Here is an 11,183-nt window from a genome sequence, read left to right as displayed (position 1 = left end):
GAGAGGCCCGCGTACGGCAAAAAAAAAAAAAAAACAACAACAACAAACTTCTTGGAAGGGGATGGATTCATAGAGTATAGGAAACTGAGCATGAGTCATAATAACACCATTTTAGAAACGCAGTAGGAAAAAAAAACACAGTGGGAAGTGTAACCAAAAGTATAACACAAATAGTTTTAGTGTCTTGTATGATTTATATATATTTGGCAACGAGGATTCTGATATATCAATATGTGGATCTGGTGGTATTTCTTTTCTGAACTCAATTAGAAAACCAGATGGATCAATTTCCAACAGCAGCTCCCAAGCTAATATGTTCTGATCCCACCTCTTAGGAGAAAGGCCATCTGACGGAATGCCCAGGTGGAATCACAAGGCATTTCATACTGATATCCTCATTTCTGGTCATACCTCTTATAGTTACTTATAAATAAATATTTATATTATATATAGAGAGAAATAAATCTGGAGATTTCATAGAAATGGAATCATATAATATGTGTGGTCTTTCGTGTCTGGCTTCTTCCATTTAGTACAGATATGCCACATATTTTTATCCATTCATCAGTTGATGGACATTTGGGTTGTTTCCACCTTTTGGCTATTGTGAATAGTGCTGCTGTGAATATTTGTGTACGAGCTCTTGTTTGAACACCTGTTTTCAATTCTTTTGGGTATACACCCAGGAATGGAATTGCTGGGTCATATGATAAGTCTATGTTTAACTTATTAAGAAACTACCAAAATGTTTTCCAGAGCGGCCGCACCATTTCACATTCTCACCAGGGTTACATGATGAGGGTTATAATTTCTCCACACCCTGGCCAACACTTCTTTTCCGTTTTTTGACTACAGCTAACCTAGTGAGTATGAAGAGGGAATCTCAAGGTGGTTTTAAGTTGCCTTTCTCTAATAACTAAGTTCTTAGGTGTTTGATTGCACAGAAAAGATTGTTTACTCTCAGAGGCATGGATTGTACCTTAGAGGCTTAATATTCTCCGGGCTGAGAACACAGTAGGTGATTTAATCATTACCTGCTGACAAATCTTTCATTGGGCAAACATTTACAAGCAGAGTCTGGGCTTCGTGTGAGCTCAGCGCCAATCAACAAGAGTTCTATTTAGCTTCAGGAGGTCAAAAGATCAGAGCACATGGATACCTTCTAAAGACTCTGACAACAGGCCCCTAAGAAGGCAAATTCACACCTCAACATGACAGAGCAATGGAAGCTTTAGAAGCAATCTGATCCATTGCACCAAATGGTGGCTGAAGGTCAATTACAGTTAAAATCGGTATCGCCTTCTGTTTTCATCTCCCTTTTCACTTTTAATAAAATGTGTCTTGGCAGAAATCTCTTAAGGCAGATGGGTGCCCACTTTGTAGAGGTGTTTGGTGGGTTAACGTGAGCCAAACGCTTCATGATAAGACGTCCGCTGCAACTGAAGAGTCAGGTGCTCTTATTAATGAGACTTTTAATTCTGAGCATTTACTCCATGCAAGATCCTGCCCCAGGCAATTTATTAATAGCTGAGAACGTAATGCGCAGCTTTCAGACATTATCTCAATCTTAATAAATAGCTTTCCTCCGCTGCAGCACTGGCTCTGTCTGGGCTCAGATCTGAGCTCTGCCCCTCACTAGCTATGAGATTTAACCTCTGTGAACATCAATTTCCTTACCTGTAAAGATGGAAATGAAAATGCTCATCTCTTAGGTTGTTTTTAGGATGAGCTAGGATAACCTGGTTAACTTATTACAATATCTGGTACCTGGAGAGAAGTTAATAATGTTAGCTCTCTTTGCCTCCATTTAGAAGTAGCGATATTATAGATATTATTCCTCCTACTTTGTAGATGGGAGGAGTGAGGCACAAGCCTCACAGTGAATGAGTCATCATCCTGTCTTCCGAGCTCACAGCCATTTCCAGCTCCCTGAGGACTGCACGCCGAACCAGGGTGATGGACCACAGCAGTCATGTTTGTACCACAGGCACGGCCTTCAGGTCATTGCTCATTGAATTGAGGGAGACAGACATGGGATTAAAGTGGGCCAATCAGATTCTTGTGTAAGAATTTGGAATTGAGACCAAGAGACAGAAAGTTAGAATCTGTATGTGGTTAGAACTGTGTCACATAATTTAGAATCTTGATGCCACTATATTCTGGCATATGGATGGGGGAGTGCAGAAAGCTGGTCCTCAGAGAGAGAAGAGGGAAGCAGATGTGCAGAAAGAAGCAGCAATGAGAGCCTAGAAGAGACCCCAGTGGTTTTCCAGTACTTGGTTCTAGTATTTTCTGAGCCCAGCTCACACATTTTCCCTTGGATTCCATGAGACACCCACCTACAGACATCACAAATTCCCTCAGGTTGCTTCTCGGAGTTTGGTGGGCAAGATTTTCACAGGCCACCAAACTCCAGAGAGCAAGTGACGGAACTTTATTTCCTGTAACATAATTACATTTGAGTTCTCATTCCACCTGATGGCAGAAAAGCAATCAAGTTCAGCTTCAGGTAAACTCAGTCATTTTAGCGTTTTTGGGGCATTTTAGGCTTCACTCAATTCAGGGTACCTTCACACATTTCCTTCTCACCGTAGTGTCATCTCCAGACTTCCTGGGCATCCTTCTTGCCAACAAGAGGAGGCACTTAGCCCATGCTCACCTCCCTAGAGAGAGGTGTAACGGCGGTACGATGCATTCCATCTGCTCCGGGGTCATCATGTCCTTGCAGCCACTCTCCAGTCACCTGATTCTGCACCACAGCCCTCGACAGCTCTTTGCTCACTGTCAGACACTTCTGTGCCCCTTTTAGGAACTCGCTAGCATCCAAATCTTTTTATTTTTAATAAAAATGGTTTTGACAAGATCTGAACAATCTTTAATCTGCAGGAAGCAGAGCCTTGTGGTTATCCTTCTGATTTCTTCCTAATATCTTGCTTACAACATAAACTTTGTGCATTGATCTTTCGGGGGGAGAGTCTTTGGAAACTTGAAATTCCTTTTTATTTCAAAAATCCTGGCTGTTGTAAATCAAAAGTGTTAGATTTTAAGACTATTGTTTCTACTATAAATTTCAAGAGCCTAAGTTGGAACTAATCTGAGTTTTAAGAACCTAATTTGGAACTCAAATCCATTTGGCTAAGATACTGCATAGTGGTGACTTAACTGGGGAGGGCCAAGGAATAACTTATAGAAATGCACATTTTGTCGTGCTGCATGGGTTTGCGTTGATTTCTTGATTACTGTGAGCTGGATAAACACTGGCTTCCCAAGAATGCTTTCCATCCTTCGACCCTGTCTGCCTTTTAGAATTTCCAGGATTATCTCCTCTGTAATGTTCCATCTGCTTTCCACAATCTTTGTGTCACTTGGTGCACAGATACTGGTGGGCACATGGAAAGGGTGAGCCAAAGTTAGACCTGCATTTGCAAGACCACGTGAAACCCAACGCTCATTCTCCTGAAGCCAGGCTGCTTTTAGAAAGAGAGAAGAGGAATGCCATTCCATCACGCATGCTTACCATTCCCCAACTTTGGTTTCAAACCATCTTTATACCCTGGCCCATGGAGAAACTTGCCATTAAATTCTGTTCTCTCATAGCCCTTATATAGCAACTGTGTTGGGGACCACTTCAGACATTCCAAGCTTCACTAAGACAGCAATTTTCTAACAAGAAAGCTAGAATGGGGGAGCATCTAAGATTTAGTTGGCAGCAAATTGGAGACCAGACAATATAATCAACTTATTCAGAATAGTCAGTGAAAACAGCTCTACGAGAGACACACAGCATTGTCATGCTTTAAATGCAATGCATCTATCAGATAGGATTATAGGGGTCTTAGAGTAAGTATTCCCTTTGTTACTTCCAGGTCATGGGGTACAGAAAAGTAAATTTAATGAATTTTAATGATATAATAAAATATAATATCACATGAAAAAAGTAGTAAACAGATATACACATATGAATCCAGTTATTCATATATATATACACAAACACATACACATATATGTGTATCTAGACACATATAAGAATAAAAGATGGAAGCAGTAAACAGTGATCACTTCTAGGTAGTGGTATCATGGGTAGTTTACATTTTCCTCCTAACATTTTAACATGTGGCCCAAATTTTTCATTACTCTTATCAAGGAAAATAATTAACATCATCCTTTTTTAAAGAGTGAAATGGGACTTCCAATCTCATAAGATAAGATGAGGGGAAATGATAATCTGAAAGTTCTCCTGCCACATTGTCTAGAAATGCTTGATAAAATATAGCAAAAGTGGGCTTCCCTGGTGACGCACTGGTTTATATATATAGCAAAAGTTATTTTAAATCCCTTAGTGAACTAGTAAGAGAGAGGGGAAGGCCCAGGTGTGTCAGTTAGAAATAGGAAAGCCAGTGGCGAGGATGTGAGGTGCTGCTGCAACTGGGATTGGGGTCTGGATCCCTGAATAAAGCAGTCTTTAAAGGGTTGTACTCTCATTGAAAGAGTAGATCAGGAAAAATATCAATCTACTGGCATAGAGACGAAAAGGTATTTGTATGCTTTTCTCTGTGTGGGAAAAATGCCCATCTGAGAAACAAAATCTCCAGGTTTGTTCCTACTCCAACTTTGGAGGTTTAAGTTTGCAGATGATCCAGGAACCGTGATTCTAAATGACTGCCAAGGTGATAAAATGACCAAAAACTTGGTCCAGATATGGTGATCTCTCCGTAGCAAACGCAAAGCAGCTCTTGAGAGATACACCCCAAACCCAGGCCACAGGGGAGTCTCACAGTAAAACAGCCTTCTCTAAAGAGGAGCTCACAAACAAAAATGATGAAATACAGAAGGACAAAATCCTCCATGAGAGTCAGCAGACACAATAAATAGCACCAAAAGATTCCCTAAAACTCTGCATAATAGAATGACAATTTGTTTTTGTTTGTTTGAGTACAGGAGTGGCATGATCTGATGTAATATTCCACTGTATATATGTGACACATCTAGAATGACAATTTGAAAGAGAATGTAAAATAATCACCTTTATAAGTCTTAAAAGGCCTGAACGATGTAATTAAAACACGAAGGAACTTCCCTGGTGGCACAGTGGTTAAGAATCCATCTGCCAATGCAGGTGACATGGGTTCGAGCCCTGGTCCGGGAATATCCCACATGCCGTGGAGCAACTAAGCCCGTGCGCCACAACTACTGAGCCTGAGCCTGTGAGTCACAACTACTGAAGCCCGTGCGCCTAGAGCCCGTGCGCCTAGAGCCCGTGCTCTGCAACGAGAGAAGCCACCACAGTGAGAAGCCCACGCACCGCAACGAAGAGTAGCCCCCCCTCGCCGCAACTAGAGAAAGCCTGCATGGAGCAACAAAGACCCAATGCAGCCAAAAATAAATAAATAAATAAATTTTTTTAAAAAAAGGGTTTGTTTAAAAAAAAAAAAACAACACCAAAAAAAGAACAAGTCCTATGAAAGGCACTTTGCATGACAGTTACAAGTACAAAATCTGGAGCTAAACTGCTAGGTTCAAATCCCAGCCCTATCACCCATTAGCTGGATGGTACCACCTATTAGCTTGATTTCTTGATTACTGTGAGCTGAAAACCCTGGTCTCCCAAGAATGTCTTCCATCCTTTGACCTTGCCTGCCTCTTAGAATTTCCAGGATTAACTCCTCTGTAATGTTCAGTCTGCTTTCCACAATCATGTCAATTGGGGTGAGTCACTTATTATTTCTGTGCCTCAGGTCCCTCCTCTATAAAGTGAGAATATTAATGGTACTTACATCAATGGGGTGTTGTGAGGATTAAATGTGTTAATATATGTAAAGTGCTTAGAAGACTGCCTATCAAACTATATCACGATCTATATACAGAGAGATGGAAGTGGATAGACATAGACATAGTTATATATTGTATCAGTATATATACAATATATATTCTAAATGTTTATATACTAAATCCATGAATTTAAAAATAGACCCAGATATCAGACACAAAAACCCAGCCATAGGCTGTTCATAACAGGGACACTTAAAATCTAATAACTCAGGAAGACTAAAAAAAAATGAAATAGCAAAAAAATTATACCAGGTAAATACACATTTTTTAAAAATTGAGGGCTTCCCTGGTGGTGCAGTGGTTGAGAGTCCACATGCTGATGTGGTCCGGGAAGATCCCACATGCCGAGGAGCGGCTGGGCCTGTGAGCCATGGCCGCTGAACCTGCGCGTCTGGAGCCTGCGCTCCGCAACGGGAGAGGCATGACCGTGAGAGGCCCGCGGACAGCCAAAAAAAAAAAAAAAAAAAAATTGAGAGCACATACTCAGTAGCAACAACAGAGGCCAGAAGACAGTAATTATGTTGATACTAGACAAGAAAGACTTTGAAATTTAAAAAATTTTTTAGATAAAGAAGTTCACTGCAAAATGAAAACATGAACAATTCACTAGGAATATTCAATAGTTCTGATGTTCTAAGCACCAAATAATACAGCATAATTGACAGAATGACATGGTAAAAATGGACAAATTCACATTTAGAATGTGGCAGGCAAAAACAGAATATGGAAGATTTGAACAACACAGTTGACATGACTCAGTGTATACCAAAAAAGTCAAGGTTTTCTGAATACAATGTACTACAATTTGAAATTAGTTAACAAGATAACTCAAAAAAACCATTAAAAACACACTTCTAAATAGTTTCTTTGTCAAGAAAGAGACTTTAAGGGAAATAAATACATATTTATCACTAAAGGACAATGACAATAACACATGATAAGACATGTAGGATGCAGCTAAAGCAGACCTTGAGTCACTTATGACCTTAATTGCATACATTAGAAAGGAAGAAAGCCTGAAAAGTAAAAAGAGAAACGTCCATCTTCCAGTTGTAAAACAAATATGACAAACCCCAAAAAGTAGAAGCTAGGAAATAGTAAAAATCAAAACAGAAATGAATAAAAAAAAAAAAGTTGTTTTTAAAAAAGTTAAAATAAGATGACACTGAATAGCCAAAACAATCCTGAAAAATAATGAAGTTGGGGGGGTTCCCTGGTGGTGCAGTGGTTGAGAGTCCGCCTGCCGATGCAGGGGACACGGGTTCGTGCCCTGGTCCGGGAGGATCCCACATGCCGTGGAGCGGCTAGGCCCGTGAGCCATGGCCGCTGAGCCTGCGCGGCCGGAGCCTGTGCTCCACAACGGGAGAGGCCACGACGGTGAGAGGCCCACGTACCACACACACAAAAAAAAGATCCCGCATGCCTCAAGGAAGATCCCGCGTGCTGTGACTAAGACCCAATGCAGCCAAAAATAAATAAATAAATAAAAAATAAATCTTAAAAAAAAAAGAATGAAGTTGGGGGACTTACTCTTTCCAATTTCAAAATTTACTACAAAGCTCTGGAAATAGAGATAGTGTGGCATTAATAAACTGTTATATTAATGGTCAATCCATTTTTAACAAACATGCCAAGAAAATTCAATGGGGAAAGAATAGTTTTTTCCACAGATGGTGCTGGGACAACTAGATATCCACATGAAAAAGGATGAAAGTGGACCCCTATCTTACATTATATATAAAAAATTAACTCAAAGTGGATCAGAGATCTAAAAATCTAAAATTCTTAGATGAAAGCATAAGAGTAAATCTTCATGATTTTAGACTATGACTTCTTATATACTTCTTCTCATATAAAATAAGAAGTATATAGACTATGACTTCTCATATAAAATAAAAATTTTGATAAATTAGACTTTATCAAAATTAAAGAATTCTGAGTTTCAAGTGATAACACCAAAAAAGTGAAAAGACAACCCATAGACTGCAAGAAAACATTTGAAAGTCATATATCTGGAAAGGGACTTGTACCCAGAATATATAAAGAACTCTTACAACTCAATAATATAAAAATAAATAACTCAATTAAAATTGGGCAAATGATTTGAATAGACATTTCTCTAGTGAAGATATACAAATGGTCAGTAAGTGTATGAAAAGATGCTCAACATCATTAGTCATTAGGGAAATCAAATTATTTGCAAATCAAAATGATGAGATACCATTGTGCACCCACTAAGATGGCTATAGTAATAAAAGAATAATAATAACAAGTGTTGGTGAAGATGTGGAGAAATTGTAACCCTCATTAATGGCTGGTAAATCAGAAAATGATGCAACCACTTTAGAAAACAGCTTAATGTCAAATATGGAGTTACCAGTTACCATAGGACCAAGCAATTCTGCTTCTAGATACATATCCAAGAGAAATGAAAACGTTTGTCCACACAAATATTGGTACACAAATATTCATAGCGGCATTATTCATAACAGACAAAAGATGGAAACAATCCAAATGTCCATCAACTGGTGAATGGATAAACAAAATGTGGCACATCCATACAATAGAATACTTTTCAGCAATAAATAAAGCAGAATAAAGTACTGATATATGCTACAATATGGATGAATCTCAAAAACATGCTAAGTGAAAGAAGCCAGTCATAAAAGACCAAATATTGTATAATTCTATTTATATGAAAGATTAAGAATAGGAAAATCCATGGAGACAGAAAGCAGATTACTTGTTCCCTAGGGCTGGAGGAATGGGGAATGATTGCTTAATGGGCACAGGGTTATTTATTTATTTTTTTTGCGATACGCGGGCCTCTCACTGTCGTGGCCTCTCCCGCTGCGGAGCACAGGCTCCGGACGCGCAGGCTCAGCGGCCATGGCTCACGGGCCCAGCCGCTCCGCGGCATGTGGGATCTTCCCGGACCGGGGCACGAACCCGTGTCCCCTGCATCGGCAGGCGGACTCCCAACCACTGTGCCACCAGGGAAGCCCAGCAGAGGGTTATTTTTGAGGGTGATAAAAATTTTTTAAGATTAGATTGTGGTGAGGACTGTGTAACTCTGTAAATATGATAAAAACCATTTAATTGTGCACTTTAAATGAGTGAACTTTATGGTATGTAAATATGATTGCCTTTTGAAAAATTAAATAAGATGAGATAAATGCAATGTGCTATCCTGGATTGGATCCTGAAACAGAATTCTGGAACAGAAAAGGAACACAATGAAAAAATTGGTAAAGTCTGAGTAATCTTTGTACTAACATTAGAGATGATGGGTGATAATAATACAGGAATTCCGTATTAACTTTGCAACTTTCCTATAAATCTGAAATTATTCCAAAATGAAAGTAAAACAGAACCATGGCAAACCTTTAGTGCGCTTGATCTAGAGATATGGGGCACGGAGCCGGTAGAAGAGGCACAAATAAATAGTTAGGAGTGACACATAGGATATAAACTATAAACAGTGGAGGTGTAAACCTAATACTAAGAACTACTGTGTACTGCTGCTGTGCAAGGTGGGTTCCTTCACTGTCACCACCGGAAAGTGCTCTGGGCTCAGGATGACTTCCACAACGTAACACAGTTTGAGATAAGGAACAGGCCCTATTGGGGGAAACCTACAACACAAGGGTCAGCAGAAGAGACGAGAAATGTGGTTCACTGTCTTCCCATCACTGCATGGAGAGTCATGTCAGGACCTAAGCGTGTATCAGTGGGAGGCAAACGACTGCTTGGCAGAGTGATCTGGGTTCAAGTGCTTGATGTTTATAGCAGCTGCTGAGAAAGCCAGTTGCCCAGCACCTGGAAACCTGGGGTTGGGGGTGTGGGCTGTGGGAAGCTGCAGGTGCTCCTGCCAAAGGAAGGGAGCTACTGATCCAGTGGGAAGCTGATTTTGGGTGTGATCCCTCCCTCTAGCAGAAGGTGGTACAGGCGTAGCCTGCTTCTTGTCCAGTCTACCCAGAGTAAGCTCTCAGGGTTACTTTTGCACGGTTGTACTTGACATTCATAACCAGTAAATTGAAAATATACACAAAATGCGTGGTTTCTTAGAAAAATACAACTTAATAAAACCACTCAAGAAGAAATATAATTTTGTCTTAGATTTATAACTTGAACCAGGAGTTTTAAAATCCACCTTCCTCTCTTAACAAGAAAGAAAAGGAAGAAAGAAAGAATAAAACAGCCCATTAAGCCCAGAAGACTTTATCAGACACAAACTTCAAAGAACAGATCATTGTTTTCTGAAACAAACTGTTCCAGTGAATACAAAATGAGGGAACACTGCTCACCTCATTCTATGAAGTAAAATAATTCTGATGGCAAAATCAGATAAGGAAGGTATGAGAAAGTAATAATTAAAGGCTAATCTCACTTCCAAATATAGATGCAAAAATCCTAAATAAAATTTAGTCACATCAATCCAGAAATGCCTATTAAAAATATATCATTACCAAGTTGGAGTCATCTTAGGAATGCAAAGATGATTAAAATTAGAAAGTCTATTAAGAAGATTTATTATATTAACTGGTTAAAGGAGAGAACCATATGATCATCTCAATAAATGTAGGAAAACTTCTGACAATATTCAACCTTGTTTCACAAATATCCACAGCAAACTAGAGTAGAAAGCAAATTCCTTAGCCTGGTAAATGGTAGCTACAAAAATTATAGCAATTTTCAAAATTACACAACAAAAATTACACATAATGGTGAAATGCTGAAGGCATTCCCTTTCAGATCAGGAACAATGGAGATTTGTTCTATCACCACTTCTATCCAGCATTGTATTGGGGTTTTTCACTAGTGTGATAATACAAGAAAAAGAAATAAAAATTATAAAAATTGAAAAGGAAAAACTAAGAAATACAAAAGAATCTACAGACTACTAGAAATAAGGGTTTATCAAGGTTATTGAAGGCAAAACAGATATGTAAAATCAGTAACACTGCTGTTCACCAGCAACAAAAATTATAAAATGTAATTTTTTAAAAAGATAGATTTTCGAAGGCAACTCTAAAATATAAGGTACTAGGAATAAATACAACAAAAAATGCACAAGATCTTTATCACTAAAATTATAAAACTTTATTTATTAAAAAAATTTTTTTAACTTTATTGAAAAAATAGTAGAATACCTAAATAGATGGAAATATAAACCATATTTATTGATGCAAAGATATAATTTTGTAGCAATGGCAGTTTCTCTCCAAATCAGTCTGTTAGTATGATTATAATAAAAATTCTAACAAGATATTTTTCAGAACTTGAGAAGATGATCCTTAAATTCTTACAGAAGATTAAAGGATGAAGAATAGCCAAAACTCTTTTTTTTTTTT

The sequence above is a fragment of the Neophocaena asiaeorientalis genome, unplaced genomic scaffold (assembly GCF_003031525.2).
Source record: "Neophocaena asiaeorientalis asiaeorientalis breed wild unplaced genomic scaffold, Neophocaena_asiaeorientalis_V1.1 scaffold36, whole genome shotgun sequence".
In the NCBI taxonomy this organism is placed as follows: Eukaryota; Metazoa; Chordata; class Mammalia; order Artiodactyla; family Phocoenidae; genus Neophocaena; species Neophocaena asiaeorientalis.
This window is presented reverse-complemented; position numbering follows the sequence as displayed.